General features: G+C 36.6%; 1 non-coding gene across 1 annotated transcript; it reads left to right on the top strand.

The window, feature by feature from the left end:
• The first annotated feature begins 19,426 nt into the window (after positions 1-19,426).
• On the top strand, positions 19,427-19,499 carry TRNAF-GAA. The gene has a single exon. It is a non-coding gene; the product is annotated as a tRNA-Phe (tRNA).
• Positions 19,500-19,861: the final 362 nt, after the last annotated feature.

Below are 19,861 nucleotides of genomic sequence, written 5' to 3'. Positions count from 1 at the left end.
ATAGACCATACAATTAGGTTTAGGTTTTCTTATCTTCTCCTTCTTCCTCCAACCAACACACCTGCACCGTCGCTTCTTCCTCCAACCAGCATCGTCGCATCTTCTTCCTCCAACTAATACACACCACACTGCTTTATTTCTTCTCTTCTCCATTTTTTTTTATTTTGTCCAAGATTTTCACCATGAGCGCTCTGCCACCGCCACCCACCACGCACAAAGCGGCCACCATGGGCCGCCACGAAAAATCTGATTCGCCCCCGCCTTGTTTTGGCGGCTGGCCGGAAAACCGCAACCGGTTTCCGCCATATCGGCGCCATGTCCAATATTAAACAACACTACAACAAGGCATGGGAAGAATATTCAAAATGGGTTGTCAAGAATGAATTGCCAATGGAGCATGAAAGTGGGTTATAATAATGTAGATGAATTGAGTATCACGAATGCACACACATAATGGTAGATGTTAGTAGTAGTAGTAGTAGAACAAATGAGTCACGTCGTATTCCAATTTATGGAAACATCACTTATTGTATTTTCCAACTTTATCCAAATCATTTTCTATTGCCCACCACCTGTTGAGCGCAACATGAATAGGTTTACACCAATTCTAGGTTAAGTTTGAATTTAAGAATAACATCGATCCCATTATTATAGCTTTGTTCTCAAGTATTTCTTCTCTACATTTGTTGTTCTCAATAAGAAAATAAAGATATTTTATAAGTAAAGATGTTATTGTATTTTCCAATTTTATCAAAATCATTTTCTATTGCCAACCACCTTATAAAGTTGACCGTAACATGAATAGGTTTACACCAATTCCAGGTTAAGTTTGAATTTAAGAATAACATCAACCCTATTATTATAACTTTGTTCTCAAGTATTTCTTCTCTACATTTGTTGTTCTCAATAAGAGAATAAAGATATTTTATAAGTAAAGATATTATATCTCACTGCAATACTGTAGATGCCAAAAATATTTTGACTTTTTGTTGCCTATAAAAAACTTATAATATGGTTTATATTATACTAGATTTTACTTTACTAGGTGCGTTGTAACACGAATACAATGCTAACCTACAGATTGAGGTAATGTATGACATAAAGTTTTTTGTATAAGTAATTTAAATTTGTTTTGCACCATCTTATATCTTTTATTTCTATATTCACCTAATGATTACATGTGTTTATATTTAGAGATGGATAAATCTTGGATTAAGTTGCCACGTGTACCGTACCTGGCCAACTTAACCATATAAATAACGACCCCCACGTATATGTCGGAAACAACCCAAGTACACGCCTCAGGCCGGCATAAACCTAAACTCATAACAAAACAACCACCCTAGGACAGTGCACGACCAAAGACGACCTCAGCCAACTGGAGAAGTAACCAGATCAGACCGTTCCTAAAGACTTAGCGAAATAAAAGCCCCCTGACATCCAATAAGCCCACAATAATCGAACTAAGGGCCTGGGCCAAGGCCCAAGCCCACCTAAAGCCCAAACTAGGGTCCATCCCATGACGTAACCGAACATAATTAATGCTCTATAAATACACGTGGACCCCAATAATTAAAGGTATGCATTCATTACTCCATTAATCATCTGATTTGACCTTTTGAGAGCTTTGACTCACTTGAGCTTCGGAGCCCCTTCTACAGGTAACCCCTCCTAGGTCCAAGCCGACATGTACCAACGGAGAAGAGGCCAACTAGGGAGATAGCGGACTACATGGGTAAGGTGACGCTTGTGCCTAACTTATCTTGTTTGTTCTCTACAGGAACAATTGGCGCCCACCGTGGGGCACGAGACAACACCTTAGTACCTGTTTTTCTCTGAAGATGGTTTCTACCCGCAGCAGAGCTGGAGTTAACAAGCAGGCTGATGGTGGTCCCTCAAAACCCGCTAACATCACCCTTGACCTAGCCGCCATCCTAGACGGCCAGGCTAAAATGCAACAAGAGTTGGCAGATCTAAAGAAACACAGCGTTGATGAGATGGAGACGCTACGACAAGAGAATTCTCGCCTCAGGCGAAAGATCGAAGTTGATCCCACCCTGAAAGGAAAAGCCAAGGAGGCGTCTGAGGCTACAAGGTCCCCGGACTTCCACCCCACAGAAGAAGAAAGCGAATACAACCCCACCCCTCACACCTTCACTACCACCCAACAAACACCCATTCCCTCCACCCATCCCACTTACTTCCCCTCCACCCAACCAGGGCACACCGCAACCCCTACCCCTATTGCTACCCTCCCCACCACCCAGATCCCTTACAACATACCCACCACCCTACACACTAGCCACGTCCCACCTTACAGCCCACATTACCTTCCGGCAACCCACATCCCCCCTCATAACTTCACCTCCACCTTTCCCACTCTTGTTAACCATCCTATCCCCCCCATCCGCTACCACCCCAACAACCCAGACGTCGCCACCCCTTCACCGACTTCATCGCCAACACCCCTTTCCTGCCTAGTGGGAACCCTTCACACTAGATCGCTACACCGGTGAAACCGACCCTGACGAACACCTCAAAGTCTACATCACCCATGTCGCCCTGTACACGTCCCAGGATGCAGTCTTTTGCAAGGCCTTCCTCATCACCCTCAAGGGTCTTACTCTAGAATGGTTCACAACCCTTCCACCCTACTCCATCGATAGCTTCGACGCACTCTCCCATATGTTCTCCACCCATTTTGCTGGCAGCCGCCCGCATCAAACTACCACAATCTCCCTCTTGGGCATCAGGCAAGAACAAGGGGAACCGCTAAGAGCATTCATCGATCGTTTCAGCAAGGCAGCCCTTTGCACCCCACAACTCAACCAAGAAATGATCATCCAATGCATGGCACTCACCCTACAACCCGGCCCTTTCGCCAAAAACGTCTACCTCCACCCACCTGCCTCTATGCACGAACTCAAGTTGCGTGCGACCGACTATGTCCGCATGGAGGAAATGCAGACCCTCCACACCAAATTTTGCAATGACTATGCAGCCACCACCGTCAACCCTACCCCAGATTCAATGAATAAAACAAAGGGTTCTCAACTGTACGACTATTCTCTATTTTAACTTTCGCATTCGGTTTTAGTTCCCCACCCTTATCACAAGTAAGCGGTCTGGGTCAAACACCCTTAACTTGATGTTAATTCGTTTGTAGTTGCCCACCCTTATCACAAGTAAGCGACCTGGGTCGAACACCCTTAACGCAATACACCAAAGATTTAGTGAGATTAAATAACTTTTTGGATTTTGCCTTTCAATATGGCGCCAATGCGAATACGATAGTATGTCCATGTAGTAAATGTGGCTTTAGGAAGTAGAGAACTCGAGAAGAAGTATATGGCCATTTGCTTTGTAAACCCTTTTCTCAAGGTTAAACATTTTGGTGTCATAACATGGAACCAATATCGGAGGAGCCTATATTGGTAAATGAAGATGGCATGAAAAATACAGAATATGAAGATCTAATGCAAATAATGATAAATGATGCATTTGGATTGTCCAACATGTACACCAATGAAGAGTCATTTGCATCATCATTTGAACATATAAATGATGTTGAAGGAGGTGTATTAGAATCACAAGATGGAGGAAATATTATGGCTCAAGAGTTGTTTGATTTACTTAAAGATGGGAAGCAACCACTCTACGATTGATATGCAAAGTTTTCAAAATTGTCTTTCTTGGTGAAATTGTATCACATTATAGTTTTGTGTCAAATTAGGAACAAAACAATGGACATGATCCTTGAGTTGTAGCACAATGCCTTTAAACATGCAAATATTCCTTCATCTAATTACGATACAAAGAAGCTCCTCAACAAGCTTGGCCTTCATTATACTAAGATTCATGCTTTTCCTAACAATTGTATGTTATATTGGGGAGGGGATTAAGGTAAAAAGGAATGCAAAACATGTAAGAGATCTAAATGGAAGCAAAATGGTCATGAAACTACTAGTGAACACAATTTGATTAATGAGAAGCAACAAAATAAAATTGCCAGCAAAAGTTTTACGTTACTTTCCATTAATCCCACGGTTGAAAATGATGTTTATGTCTTCAAAGATATCCAAGAGTATGGTTTGGAACATTGAGCATAATAACAATGATGGGTTGATGAGGCACCCTAGAGACTCAAATGCTTGGAAGACTTTTGATCTAGAATATCATGATTTCGCTTCGGATCCTTGAAATGTATGATTGGCCTTATCAAGTGATGGTTTTAATCCCTTTGGATCTTCGAGCAATAATTATAGTATTTGGCCATTGGTTCTCATTCCATACAACACTCCTCCCTGGATGTTTATGAAGCAAACATACTTTATTCTATCAACCATAATTCCTGGAAAGCGAATGTTAGGTAATGACATTGATGTCTACATGCAGCCACTTATATAGAGTTGAAAGAGTTGTGGGAAAAAGGTGTTGAAACATATGATACTTCAAAGAATGAAGTATTCATGATGCGAGCATGTCTTTTATGGACCATTAACGACTTTCCTGGTCTTGGGATGCTTTCAGGATGGAATACTTATACCAGCCTAGCTTGTCCATCTTGTAATTTTGATGCAACTTCACTTCGGCTTCCATTTAGTAATAAATGGTGTTTTATAGGTCATCGACGATCTTTGTCTCGAGGGCATAAATTTCTATTGAACCGAGTCCAGTTTAATGGAAACATTGAGGATAGGGACCTACGACAACAATTATCTGGCTTGGAAATTTTGTGTCAAGAATATAAACATCACATTTGGTTAGAAACCTAAATCATTAGATAAACAAAAGAGAAATTGTGGAAAAAAACATCAAACACAACAATGGAAGAAGAAAAACATATTCTTTGAACTTCCATATTGGGAGTTTAATTTGTTGCGACACAACTTGGATGTGATGCATATTGAAAAGAATGTATGTGAAAAAATAATTTTCACATTGGTAAATGACAAAGACAAAAAAGAGATCATGTTGAGACTCGAAGAGACTTGCAAGCAATGGGTATAAGAAGACACCTTTGGCCACCAAATGATGGGAAAAAAAAGATAGACATTTTTGTTGTACACATTGAAAAATGTTAAGGTGCCAAATGGATATTCAAGCAACATTTGTAAATATGTTGATATAGATCAAAGAAAGATTTTTGGTTGAAAAGCCATGATTGTCACATTTTAATGGAGCTGTTGTTGCCGTTGTCCATTAGAAATGTGTTACCTATCCAAGTTGCAACTATATTGGTTTATTTATGCAGATTTTTGAAGTTACTATGTGCTAAAGTGTTAAGCCATAATGACTAGACAAGCTTAAGGAAGAAATTACTCTTATAATGTGTCATTTGGAGATGTTGTTTCATCCATCATTCTTCACAATTATGGTTCATCTAATGGTGCATCTAGCTGATGAAGCTAAATTTGGAGGGCCAGTACATTATAGATGGATGTATGCAATAGAAAGGTATTACGACTTCTAAACTTTAATGTGTTCAAATATTTATTTTGCTATTTTTTTAAAGTTTCTAAATGTAATAAATTATTCCAAGTTGTAGATTTTTGGGGAAATTAAAGTCTTATGTTCATAATATAGCACAACCTGAAGGCTCGATAGCTGAAGGTTGCCTTTCTGAAGAGATGTTAACTTTCTGCTCAAGGTACTTGGATAATGAAATAGAGACAAGATTCGACCGAGGAGGTCGTCTCGATGATGTTCCGTTTGAGTCTTCATCAATTCTATTTCCCAATATAGGCAAACCTATTGGAGGTTCATCTTTTTTCACTTTGACTCCAATTGAATTGCTTCAAGCACATCGACATGTGTTAATTAATTGTAAAGAAGTACAACACTTCATTGAGTAAGCCTTCCTCAAACAACTTATATATACACACACACACATTATTATGTAAGCAATATTTATATATATTACTAACATAATTTTATATATAGGGAATTTAGAATTATTATGAAAAGGAGGTTAAGAAATCGAACGAGGTTATCAAGTGTGATAGAAAAAGAAGTTCATCGAGGAATTGTTGAGTGATTCCGATGTCATGTGAGTAATGAAATATCATTTTAGTCATTTTTAAATAGTTAATATGAATTGCTAATGATTTTTGTTTTTGTTTTTCAAGTAGATAATAAACAATAACCCTAAAGCTTACTCTGATGAGATCATGCCCTTGCACAAGGCCTAGTTCAACAAGCCAAAACGTTTACTGCATATAATGTTAATGGGAATAAATTTCAAACAAAACAACATGAGCAAAGGATGGAAACTCAAAATAGTGGTTTGTTTTGTAGCTTTGGAACTAAAATTTATGCATGTACAAGTGATAATAGGCCAATAGAAGGCTTAGTGCCATATTATGGGAAGCTAGTTGACATTATTGAATTAAATTACTATTTGTCGATTCATGGTGCATTTATTTAAATGCCAATCGAGTAACGCTACAAATTCTAGATATATTAGAAAAGATGCATTAGGGTTCACATCAATCACTTTTTCTCATTTGATACATACAGGTGAAAGGGAGGATGATGAACCATACATTCAAGCTTCTCAAGCTCAACTTGAGTATTATATGGAAGACAAGAAAGATGAAGGATGGTGTACCCCCGTTCACTTAAAGTCGATATACTTATTTGAAATGGGTGGGGATGCTACAGCGATAACTTAGGAAAGTGAGTCTCTGCACCCACAATTAGCCTCATTTTGTTTAGATGATAATTTTGAAACTCATTTGTCTAGGCCAGGTGTAAATGTAGAATTTGATTAGGTGTCTAGTTTTGAATTAAAGTCATAATAATTTCATTTTCTGTTTGTCTTGGATTAAATTTTACTATCCATATTTTTAAACTCAAATGCTTTTGGATTAATATTCATAAATATATTATTTCGTAAGTCAAGTTTGGCAATGATGAAAAGAAGAAGGAAGGTATATTTTCTAATATACTTGTGCAGTTGCAGGTTCATCAAGAATAAGAAGACAATATTTCATGTTAGGTTTCTATGGTACTTTTAATGAGTTATCTTTTACGGTAAATAGGTATATTCTACTTTCTTTATATAGAGACACCTCAAAATTCTCATGATTCAGCCAATGATAAGTCCTTTCAACATGATCATCATGATGAACTATCATCCCATTCGCATAGAAATAAATCAAAAAGAAAATATTGGATTGTTCGAGTGAGAAGTAAGTCAAATAATGTGCATTTATTAATCTAAATATTTGTTTTCGCATTACTTGAAAGGTTTGATAACAATTTTTTAACAATTCTTTTCTTATTTATAGCTAATGAAGGAGAGATAAAAGAATCTGGTTTAATGGTTAAGGAAATTTATTACCTTCCATTGGGAGATAAAGTTGTGATACCTTTTGATGGAAACCAACCAAGTGCCACAAATGTAGATGGTCTTTTAGGAGGATTTTTAGGTTAATTGGTAGCAGATTCTAAAATGTTTCCCATCTGTTTTGAGAATTGGCATTTGGTGCTTAACAACTACAAAAATTGAGCATGGAATGATGTCATTAAGGCAAAAAGTACATTTTTTATTTTTACTTTTATATATTGTCATAAAGAGTTGCTTTTATTGTTACATACAAATATTAATTATTCTAGGCTAAGTTATGGTGGGATCCAATCTACGAAACTGCAGCAAAAGTATATATGATGAAAGGCATATGCAAAAATGGAACGAGAATAGGCTAAAATTGTTTTATACTTACTATTGTGATAAAAAGAGCCGAGATGAAAATGTGAAGAACCCACCATTGTCAATTCCAAAAATTGAGTGGGCAACTTTCATAGACTATAGATTGAAAGAAAACACAAAGGTATTTTTCTTACTCAATATTTATAATTTGGTTGCCCGTGATTATAAAGTTCATTTTTTGTATATGTTTATTTGTAGAAAATGTGCAAAAGGAATGCTGAAAATAGATCCAAACTCAAGATTAATCACACTTGTGGATCTAAAAAATTGAAAAGAAAAAGAGCAGAGATTGTAAGTATTTAAAAACAAGTCCAATCTATTATTTTTTTTCCTTTTTGGTAAATTGATATGCTTAACAAATATAAATATGATTGTTATAAATAGATGATGGAAACTGGCCAACCAGTGAGTAGTTTGTATATTCATACTCATATGAGAGTTGATGGGACATACATAAATGAAGAGGCTTGAATTGTTTGTGTAAATGATTAATGTTTTGTATGTTTGGTTAATTTTTTTAAGTTATATCTATATCATGTAACTTTAATTACACAGGAGAAGATTTTTGAGATAGAGAATCATGGAACTACTTCTGTGCAAATCTCACCTAACGATTCTCTTGGTCAAGTGTTTAGAAAAGAACATCCAGGTTGGGTATGAGGTGTGGGAGATAGAGTTTTTCCATCCCAAATTTTTGGACATTCCAACCCACGATATGGTGGCATTCCTACTTCTACTAGTTGTGTTCAAGAACTTAAGATTGAAGTTCAAGAGTTGAAAAATCAAATAGAGACAAAGGATGGGAATATGAAAACAATGGCTACACTTCTTGCTCAACTGCTAAGACATTCATCCATGACAGTACTTGCTGAACTTCTTGATGTTATTGTAAGTTTTTCTTACCATATTCCATGATTAGCTATAAAAATCAATATATTTGCAGAAATAATTAATTATTCTTTTACTTTTATTGTTGCAGCAACAATAAAGTTTAGTGACCATCCTTGCTCATCAAATGCTAACACCAGTCTTTACCTTATAATTACTTTGAAGTTCGTATTCTACTTATTATTGTACTTTTGATGTTTTAACTACAGTATGGTTTAGATCTTAAGCTCTATTAGAATATTTTAGATCTTGTGCTTGGTATTAGGAATGAGGGAATGATGATGATATATGTAACATCCCGTCAGAATATTACGGATTTTAATAATAAATAAAGAATTAATAAACATTTTCATTTAATAAAATCTTATTTCCCAAAACGCGGGAAATGTAAAACTTTTATTAAATCTAAGACAAGTCCAAAATTCCATAATGTATAAAACTCAAAAATAATATAAAACAACCATAGTGTTTTAAACTGGGATAATAACCAAAATGTCTCATGAGAGTTTACAATTTATTTCCAAATATAATAAATAAAAAGACTCCCATGTTATCCCCGCTCCGTGGCTAAGTCTCACCAGCACCACCTGCATCAACATCATCTGCTCACGTGTACCGCGCACACGATCATCGCCAAACACAAGCAGATAGGGTGAGCTTAACAAAATAAACATACAAAACACATTCATATACATATATATGAGTCACTTATATATTTCATGCAACATACCAAACAAAATCCCTCAATCGATTTCATCTTCCCTGGCCACAACCAGGTCATTTCTGTTATACCTCTTTTAATGATTACCTCAAGGTGACTTGCTGCCATACCTATCGGCCACAACCGATAGAGCACATGCAGGAAACCATGCTACAGATCATACACCATAATGCTAGGTGGAGTTCCCAAATACGAACATGGTTCGTAACGTTCCAAGACTACCAAACTCGTCAGCTCATCACTGAGGAGGGCAATCCATCTGGACCCATCCGTACTGGCCACAACCAGCACACTCACACCGGCAACACTCGCCAACCCGAGCTCAACTCAAGGGTCCCTCGTGTTCATCCGCCATCTCGAGCTCAACTCGAGGGATGCCATTCCGAGCTCAACTTGAGGAATGCTACGTGCGTAACCCCTATCCCGAGCTCAACTCAAGGGATACGTTCCGAGCTCAACTCAAGGAACCCAACAATCCCACCTTTGAAGCATCACCAAAAGCCTTGTAGATCACGCATACAGACTTTAACAACCCAGTGTTGCAACAAAAAAATCGCCTGGCGGGGGACACGTGCCGCTAGGTGCTGCCAGCTTCCAGACCGCCTGGCGGGGGACACGTACCACCAGGCGTCAAGCGCCTCAAAACCATCAATTAACGCAGACACCGCCTGGCGAGACAGCACACGCCGCCAGGCGCACGTACTCCAGAGGTCCCCTAATTCTGCCACGATCGCCTGGCGGAACCTCCCCCTCTACCAGACGCCTCCTGCACCAGAATCCCACTATTTCCTCGTTATCGCCTAGCGGGACCAACATCCCAGCCAAGCGCTATACCAGTACATCGAGCTTACTAGTTTTGGTTCAGCTTGTATAGCTTGCCACTCTGATGTTACCTCAAACGCACATACTAGATTCTTGACTTAGTTGCATATTATGGTTCAGACTTCTCCCTATATTATCCAATCTCTTATTGATCCCTCTCTCTCATTAAGATTTTTGATATGGAATCCACTCTAATGTTGCCACTTGAACTTTAGGGTAATCTTCTAACTCCTTACTCCAACCTATTTTAGGAGTACCAAGTTCCTTGCTTCATTCACCACCTAAGTGTGCATCCCTACCTCATTTCATAATTTACTATCCCCTAAGAAACTGTCCATGTACTAAATTTCACTCACACAATTACCCAAAGTCATGATTTCCCTTGCATCGAACCTTAGACTAAGCTAAGTCTTAAAACCCTTGATACCAAAACAGATTAGATAGCCATCATTCCTAGTCCAATACAATAAATTATTTGCTTCCTTTAACTGCTCTCCCTCCTATTCATACTAATCCCCCAATTTCCAGTATATCATGGTTAAGCTTTAGTGATAGTTGTACTAAGGTTTCCACTTAGACGTACCTCTTCACACTTCCTTCACCTGCGAAATAACAAACTACCAATCCTTGATTTTATTTTTCCACACCCCTATTCATCAAACCTCCCAAAATGCAAAACTGTACTTTGCCACCACGCAGAGGCATTTCCCTACGCCGGCGCCTGGCGGCTAGCCCCGTGCCGCCAGGCGGTGCATCAGTCTTGGGAATTCCAGAATTTTGCACTACACCCGCGAGAGTCCAATCTTCCCACTTCTCCCTTAACTTCACCTACATGAAGTCCAATATACGAACTACACCAGTTCCCTAAATTTTCCCTCAAAATTGACACCCCAATGGTTCTGCAGTATCAATTTTTCCAACTTTTCGATCTTAATACCTACCCGCACTGTCTTAAGTCAACTACCCTTCAATTACACAACATTCAATAGTAATTTTTAACATCTGATCATCCATCAACCATTATCACAGATTTTCCCCGCTTGGAAATCACCCAGAACCCCAAAATCAACGAAATCGAGACATATTGCTCGCGTCGCCAGGCGGCTCGATCAGCACCGCCAGGCCCTTCATCCACAAACCTAGAATTTGGTAAAAACCCCATGCGTCGCCTAGCGGTTGGGAATGTGCCGCCAGGCGGTTCGTCCCCAGAAACCCAAAACCATGATTAAGTGCATGTGCCGCCTAGCGGCTATGAACAGCCTGCCAGGCGGATTCTGGAAATTTTCTAGAATTTTGAAAATGCAACCAAAACCAGAAACATGCATATAATTTATACCACTATTCATACAGTTCATACACAACATAAAAAAAATTACGTGAAAACTCCCCTAACCTGGATCCTTTTGCTTAAAACTTGAATGGCTCTAGATTCCTACTTGCTTCCTCAAAACTGCCTCAATAATTCACTCAACTCACTCTCTTCACTCTGATTTTTCTCCCTTTACGTGCAGTACCAACAAAGACCAAACAAAACCCTTTCCTCCCCTGGCTGCTAAGGTTTCTATCCCTTCTTTTCTTTGCCAAAAATCAAGTTTATCAAAAAGAAAGCTTAATATAGGTTCCACCAAGGTTTGAACCCATAACCATTCCAATTGCCAAATCAATGTACAACCAATTAACCAATTCATGTTTCATGCAAACTAACATAATTTAATTATTATATCATTCCACAACATGATTGTATATATAAAAATATATAATCACATAGATAACCTATAACCGGCATACAAAGGACTCAAACCCAAGTCCTCTCACACAATAAAAGTACTCTCAACCACTTAAGCTAGTACTTTTTCACGTCATACAATTCAGAATTTAATACAATAAATGTTCTTCCTACCCGCATTTATTAATTAATTAATTTAATTCCACGGGTCTTACAATATAGTGACTATGTTGTTGTCATCATTTTGAGTCAGACTTTTGAATTAAACATCTCAGGTGATATAGTGACTATCTTTGGAGTTATGGTAACATCTCAAGCATTAAACACTAAACATTGATTAACAGAGTATATTAGTACCATATGTATGAATTGTTGAGTAAACTGAGCATCATGTTACAAAGTTACTTTCCTTAGTTTACCATCCTCGGGAAGCATCTCTGCTACATCCTCATATACTTTTTCTGCTACATGCCACTTTTTCTACCACTTTTCGTTAGTTATTCTCCTCAGATAAATTTTCTTAGTATATTTGGAAAATTTAAGAAATTACATTATTTGTTCAATATTCCATGTGTAAGAGATATTCATCAACCTTCTATTCTCTGCAATTTTCTTTCCAGTAAGGTTTCGAAAAGGGTAGTAAAACAGAAAGTGTCATGCCCAAAACCATCATAACCTACATGTTCATAAGGAAAAAAAATGCACATTAAATGTTTATTTCCCTTCATTATTTTTTTTTTCAATTTTGAGGTGCAATAAGAGGACTTTTCACAATCTTAATATTATTCTCATATAAACACGTTTAATTGCATAATTCTGATGAAATAATGTGCATTAGTTAATCTTTGTAATAATCTTAATTTTAGGTGGAATTTTCACTAAAACTTGGATCAATGAGTTATATATCTTGATGTAGCTAATTTAATATTTGAATGTCTATTTGGTTTAATTCTATGTTTGTTAAAAGTTAATTGCATTAATTAGTCTTTAAATTGACAAAAGAAATATATGCACTTTATAACTAAGACAATAGTAGATAATTAAATTTAAAAATTTATTTAAAGACATAAAAATTGTGGAACCTCTAATAAATAACAGCAACAAGGGATTTTAGTGTCAAACCAATAAGAGAAGGCAAAACTTTTACTAGCATGTACAGGTACAACAGGTTCATATTGAACCTTCAAATCTTTTATTCTGCATGTAAAAAGGTTATAAACAAATTTCAGTAGTATTCAACAATGAGATTAGGATTTATGGAAGATTAAGGTTTTGGGTATTCTCTTTTGCATTGGTACCTTCGTTGTTGCTATTGGTGCTGTAAGAACAGCCTTTTAAGGATTTGGAAAAAGGTTATGTAAAATTAAATAAAAGAGGCGTGTGGTGTGGTGTGGTGTGTGGGGGTATCAAGTTCATTGAACAAGTTGCGTGAGAAAGAGATACGACACACAAACATGGGTAACTATACATGGGGCAAGCAATTTAGGTTAATGAATAATCATTTTGGACAAAAAATGCTTATAATCATGACAATTGTCCAAGTATTTAAAAAAATGTTTATATCATTTTATTAAATTAAAAGTAAAACATCTTTATACCCTAAACATACCGACGGTTACACCTGCCACTAACTTTTTTAAATTCTTAAGCTTCCTAGTAGTCATGTAAGGCCCACTTATTTTCTGCCCCAATGTTTAAGGGCCTACCCTAATCAGTTGGGCCTAAGGCTGGCCCACATGGTGCCTAAAACCCCAAAACCATCCCTAACCATCTCATTCTGCCCATTTTCAGAAAACTATTCCTCTCCTCCCTCTCACAGTTGAAACGTAGAGCTTTGCTAGGGTTTGGTCTCGTTCCTTGTCAAGTTAGCTCAACCCCATCTTCCATTTCACGTGCGTTGGTTCTCAACCCATACCCTCTCTTTTCTAAGCTCTGTTTTCGTGATTCCATTTAGGGTTCACCGTGGTAACCTCGTATTCAATTTGTTCCAGTGTTTTCAGCTCGCGAATTTGCTCTTGGAGCGATAGTGTTTGTCTGTTTGGGGTGTTTGTGTCTTTTGCTAGCATTTTCCATGTAAGGGAAGCTAGGGTTTGCGTATTTTTTGTATATATGCCTGTTTATAGCTTTGCTTCATGATTCATATGACTTGTGTGATATTGTGATTGCATGGAAAACCTTGAGATGGTGTTTGGCATTGAATATCTATTTGATGCGTGTTTGAATAGTGGCGAGGACCGGTATTTTTGCCTAAGCGAGCTTGTCTCGCCTAGGCGAGAATAGCATAACCTTACCCTGGTTTCCGCTCGAGCTCTCGCTTAGGAGGAGGGCTTTCGTTTTGAGCGAGGAAGCATCTCGCTCAAGTGAGAGAGTCCCACTTAAGCGCGAACTTGTGAGAGCCTGATGTGTTTTGCTGTAGTTGTAGCTGAAGTGAGGGACCTCACCTTTGGGCGAAAAGTAGTCTCACTCAGGCGAGGAGGTCTCGCCCAAGCGAGAACTCACGAAACCTACGGGGCTCTTTGTTGGCAGTCTCGCCTAAGCGAGGGCCAATAGTTTGAGCGAAAGACCTCTTTCGCCTGAGCGAGGGTCCACAGCTTGAGCGAGACTAGTGCAAGAACTTGCTCTATTGCTATTCTTTTCCATGTTTTTGGTTGTTAGTTGTATGATTGGTTGGAGTACCCTATTTAAAGTACGAAGTATGTGAATATGCATCTAATATCTGATTATGTGGGCAGGAATTTATGAGCTTGGTATGATTATGCATATGAAACATGATTGGATGGTTGGTTGTATATTGGCATGAGATTGGTATGCATGATAACTCTATGGTTGGTTGGTGAAGCATGGCTTTGGTATGAATTGGAAGTAATTCCATGAATCTTTTGGTGAGATCTCAGGGTGGTGCCATGTGTAATAGACGTACTTCCATGACCCTCTTGGTGAGAGCTCATGTTGGTCCCTCATGTAATGGACATAATTCCATGACCCTCTTGGTGAGAGCTCATGGTGATGCCTCAAGTAATGGACGTAATTCCACGAATCTCTTAGTAAGGTTTTATGGTGGTGCTTTAGCATATATAATTAAGTATGGATTCAAGTAAGGATTGCATCCTGAAACTCTAAAGAGTCGGTTAGTCTCACGTAGAGCGTACTGACTCAAGTGGTGAGAGTAGTAGGATGCCCTAGTCTTTGGCAGGATAATATCATTAGATGTTTGAAGGCTAACCTTGTGTGTGGTAGGGTGAAACCTATTGGCAATGGTTGTGCAGAGCAGTAGAGGCCACCACAAGTGCAAACATCTAGTGAATCCGACTGATTATATGTATCCAGATAATTAAGTCTTCGAGTCTTGCTTGTTTGCTATCACATGATCGTTTACTTATCTTGTTGCATGTCTATGATCTGCTTTAAGTGTTTGTGTGCCATAACATGTTAAACTGATCTATAATCTAGCTTACCCTTTATGTTTGTTTGTGTTTGCCTTGTGTGTGGTTTTCTCCTTTTGCGATGATCATCAATTTATTGATGTGAGCAGATGTGGGAACCCCTAGTGGTCATCAGGGTGATAGAAACTCCGCAGCGTAGCTAATCTTGGGTTGGATTCCCTTGCTCTGAGTATTTCTTAAAGCAATGTGGCTTATGTACTAACTTGCTCTATGAGCATGTATTTTTGGATAATTGTCAAACTTTTGTTCTTATTCTGTTCATGGCATCGTGGTGTGCCTTAGTTACTCTTCTAGTATATTTTGGATGACTGTAATGGTTAACACATATATACTTCGTTGTGTGGCTCTTTATGTTATATTGCATGTGATATCTCATTTTATCAAGTTTATTTATTAAATGGGACGTTACAAGTCACAATCGCCACAATTTATTTTTAATTCCAAAACTTACTAGCAGTTACAATCGCCACCATTTTTTTAAATTCCTAGGCTTACCAGCGGTTGCAAGTGTCGTTAAGTATTTATTTTTTAAAAAAATTGATTTAGAGGCGGTTAAATTGGCATTAACCATTTTAGTGGTGGTTATGCCGACGGTTTTAGTAAACCAACGTTATATTACTTTGTGGCGCTAAATTCTATAACAGTTAAATTAACTAACGGTAGAAAAAATAGTGGCAATTCCAACCGCCACTAAATAACACATTAAACTGACGCAAAAATCCAAAATTTTAGTAGTGACTTGATATTATCTTTTGTTAATGAATACTTAAAATGAACTTTATTTACGCTTTTCAACTTATAATAAAATATAAATGAGATTTAAACATAGCACTTTTATTTTTCTTTATGTAATTGAACTTTTAAATTGTATAAATAAATAAATAATTTTAATTTAAGTTTAAACAACACAAATTTATATCAAGATAGTGTTCATCTTATGCACACATAGCTTTTATTTTTCCATTAGTAGCATGTTGCATTTGATAATTGTCATAATTTATCAATGTTATCATGATGGAAACCATTCAGCGAAAAAAACTATGGCCAAGAGAATAGGAGAACATAAAGCCTTATGGACGAAGACTCTACATTTGAAGAGTAGAAAATAAAGATCTTCTTCCTTCTTATTAGTCTTGTACAAAAATGTATAGAATAATTTTCTATTGTAGATGCATGTATAACTATAGATTTTAGAGTAATTTTCTATTATAGATGTATGTATAACTGTAGATTTTCTTTTGTAAAAAGTAGAACAACAAGTAGGTCTTCAATAAGTCTTCATCAAGGAGATGGTGGGCAACCAATACCTTTCTTTACATGGAGGAAGACTCTACATTTGAAGATTAGAAAATAAAGATTTTCTTCTTCTTCTTAGTCTTGTACAAAAATGTATAGAGTAATTTTCTATTTAGATGCATGTATTTTTATAGATTTTCTTTTGTAAGTAGAAGCAAAAGTAGGTCTTCATCAATGAGAGGGTGGGCAACCAAGACCTTTCTTCACATGGCCATACCATCACACAAAGAATCAAGCATTATAAATCAAGTGAAACAATAATTAGCCAATTTGGGACTTAGAGTGAACTAATCCTTAAAATAGAAAGTGATCTTCGACCCTCTCCATTAGATGGTCAAAAACCTCATTGGAGAGTCTACCAAGGAGCACCTCACATGGCCAAAAAGTATTCATTAAGGTTAGCTAGGCCTTAAAATAGAAAGTGATCTTCAACAAATGGTCAAAAGTCTCTGATCGAGGTCGTATCCGATAAAATAAAACAGATTAAATGCAGTATGTGAAAGTTGAACCAAGTCGTCTCCCAACAACCAATATTTTCGTCCAAAGCTTAATTTCCAGATTCAAACACAACACCAAAGGGAGGGGGGTTGATAGGTTCAGGAAATTCAACATAACAATAAAACATAATTGCAATTTTGATTAAACAGCCACAAAAATAGCAGTGATTCCTTGCTTTGAATGAAATTTCACCTATCATAGATTACAAACTAAAATGGTTTCGTCATTCCTCATGAAACTCGCTGTTAAACAACTAAGTGGAGGTTAACCACGAATTCAACATGCAATTAAGAAATGCAAGCATTCCTGAATTTGTCATAGTTCATTAAGCATGAAAATCAACTAAAACGAATTTCCCACTCTGAAAATTAAGCAAAACCAGATTGGGTTCTTCAATTAAAACACAAATGCAAATCCACAACGAAGAAATAACAAAACCCACTAAACAAAACATTAATCTCAAGGTTTCATTTCATTCTTTGCAAGGAATCAATGCATACGAAAATTAGTTGCCTATAGAATTTGAATCAACAATAAACTACGAACTGAAATGCATAGTTAAGAGGAGAAAATAAGACAGAAAACTCAAGTTTAAAGAGATAATGTGCAAAAAACGTTACTAATTGCTCCAATTTATGGAAGAATCAACAAAATGCCCGAACCCTAACAATGGTGCTCTCCAAAACATCAATTCTACCACTCATAATTACAAAAATGTCATTCTGCCACTCAAAAGTACAAAAATGCCACTTTGGGGTAAAAATGTTGGCCCAATGACGTGGACAGGCTGACTGACTTGGCGCAGACGTGGCAATGATGTGGAAATCACGTGACAACTCTCTCTTGACCTTAAGATAAATGTCCAAGCTCCAAAATTTGCTCCACATAATACATAAAAATAATTACAAACAATAATTAGACCAATTAATGCCAAATTACTCAAAATTCGGAATAATGGCCCAATGAAGCCCAATTGAGGAAAATGAACTAATAAAAGAAAATTAAGCACTAAACAACTATCAAATGGGTACACAAACGCTAGTGGAATGGAGTAAAATAATGACTCATCAATCTCAAATGAGAGTCTACTAAGGATCACCTCAGGACCACTTTATGCAACTCACACAAGCTTGCACTTCATCCATTCAAAGGGAAGCTTGTAAAGACTTAGGAAAAGAAAGAATTGAAAGATTTTTCATCATCATACTACTATATATAGATTTTTCACATAATGTTGGAAAAGTTAGAGGTAGAGATGTAAAAATGGGATCCAATCCTTAAGCCAATCCGGCTCACCAGGGTTCTAGCTGGGTTGGGTTGAGAAAATTTGCTTTTTTTTTAAAGTAGGTTGAATTGAACTTAGCTCACTTAATCTACGGGTTAAACGAGTTCAAGTAGAGTTGAAGGTGGGTTGACCCGTAACTCACCAACAACACTATTAATTTTTTTTACAATTTTTAAATTTTTGTTGTTATAATTATTTAGCACTTCTAATTATATAAGTTACAATTTGATATTTTTAAATACTAGAATGTTGCTCGATAATATTTGAATAGTTTGAATATTTAATTTATTTGTTTGTCAAGTTACATATGTTGATACTTTAATCTTTAACTACTATCTTCAAAATAATATTTCGAGAATTAGGTGAACACTTTGATTCTGCTATTATAAAAAATAAATCTAGCCAATTCACTTTCATTGTAATGCAATAAATATATAAAATAAATTGCAAAAAAAAAAATCGTATGAGTCAACCCAATAATCCACCAACTTGTGGTGGGTCGGCTGGATTGTAAAGTTTTTGGCTCACCAAAAAGTGAGCTGAGTTGTGCTGGGTTGGCTCACTTTTACACTCCTAATTAGAGGCAAAAACTGAAATTATAAAATAAGAAAGGTTTTACTTTGATAGGATAAGACTACTTGGTGTGTTTTATTTATAAGTCTCATTTCTTTAACTTTCTCTTAGAACTTAATTTGTGTATTAAATTAAATATTATGTTTCATTTTAATAGAAAATATTTCTAAAGACATCAAATGGGATAGCTAAGTTGGGACAATGTTGGATTGAAGATATGAAGGTCACATGTTTGATCAATGTTCATTGCATTATGATTTTACCAATGTGATAAATGTTCTAACTAATTATTTATCTAAATAATTTGTTTATGTTCATCAACAACTATAATCGTTGAGTAATGTTTTTACAAGTATTGTTTCTTTATCTTTTGGAACTTAAGTTTTCCATCAAATTACTATTGTGTTTTAAATTAAATATTATGTTCCATTTTAATAGAATATATTTCCAAAAACATTAAGCGGGGATAGCTCAGTTGGGAGAGCGTCAGACTGAAGATCTGAAGGTCACGTGTTCGATCCACGTTCACCGCATCGTTATTTTACCAATGTGATAAATATTCTTTTTCTTTTTTTTTCTAACTAATTTTTTATCTTAATAATTTGTCTATGTTCATCAACTACGGTAATCGTTGAGTAACGTTTTTACAAGTATTGTTTCTTTATCTATTGGAACTTAAGTTTTGCATTAAATTAATAGTGTTTTTAAATTAAATTTTTAGTTCCATTCTAATGGATATATGTTTAAAGACATTAAGTGGGGATAACTTAGTTGGGAGAGCGTCAGACTGAAGATTTGAAGGACACGTGTTTGATCAATGTTCATTGCATTATGATTGTACCAATGTGATGAAAGTTTTTTTCTTTTTTTTCTAACTAATTTTTTATCTTAATAA

Source organism: Vigna unguiculata, chromosome 10 (genome assembly GCF_004118075.2).
Source record: "Vigna unguiculata cultivar IT97K-499-35 chromosome 10, ASM411807v1, whole genome shotgun sequence".
In the NCBI taxonomy this organism is placed as follows: Eukaryota; Viridiplantae; Streptophyta; class Magnoliopsida; order Fabales; family Fabaceae; genus Vigna; species Vigna unguiculata.
This window is presented reverse-complemented; position numbering and strand designations above follow the sequence as displayed.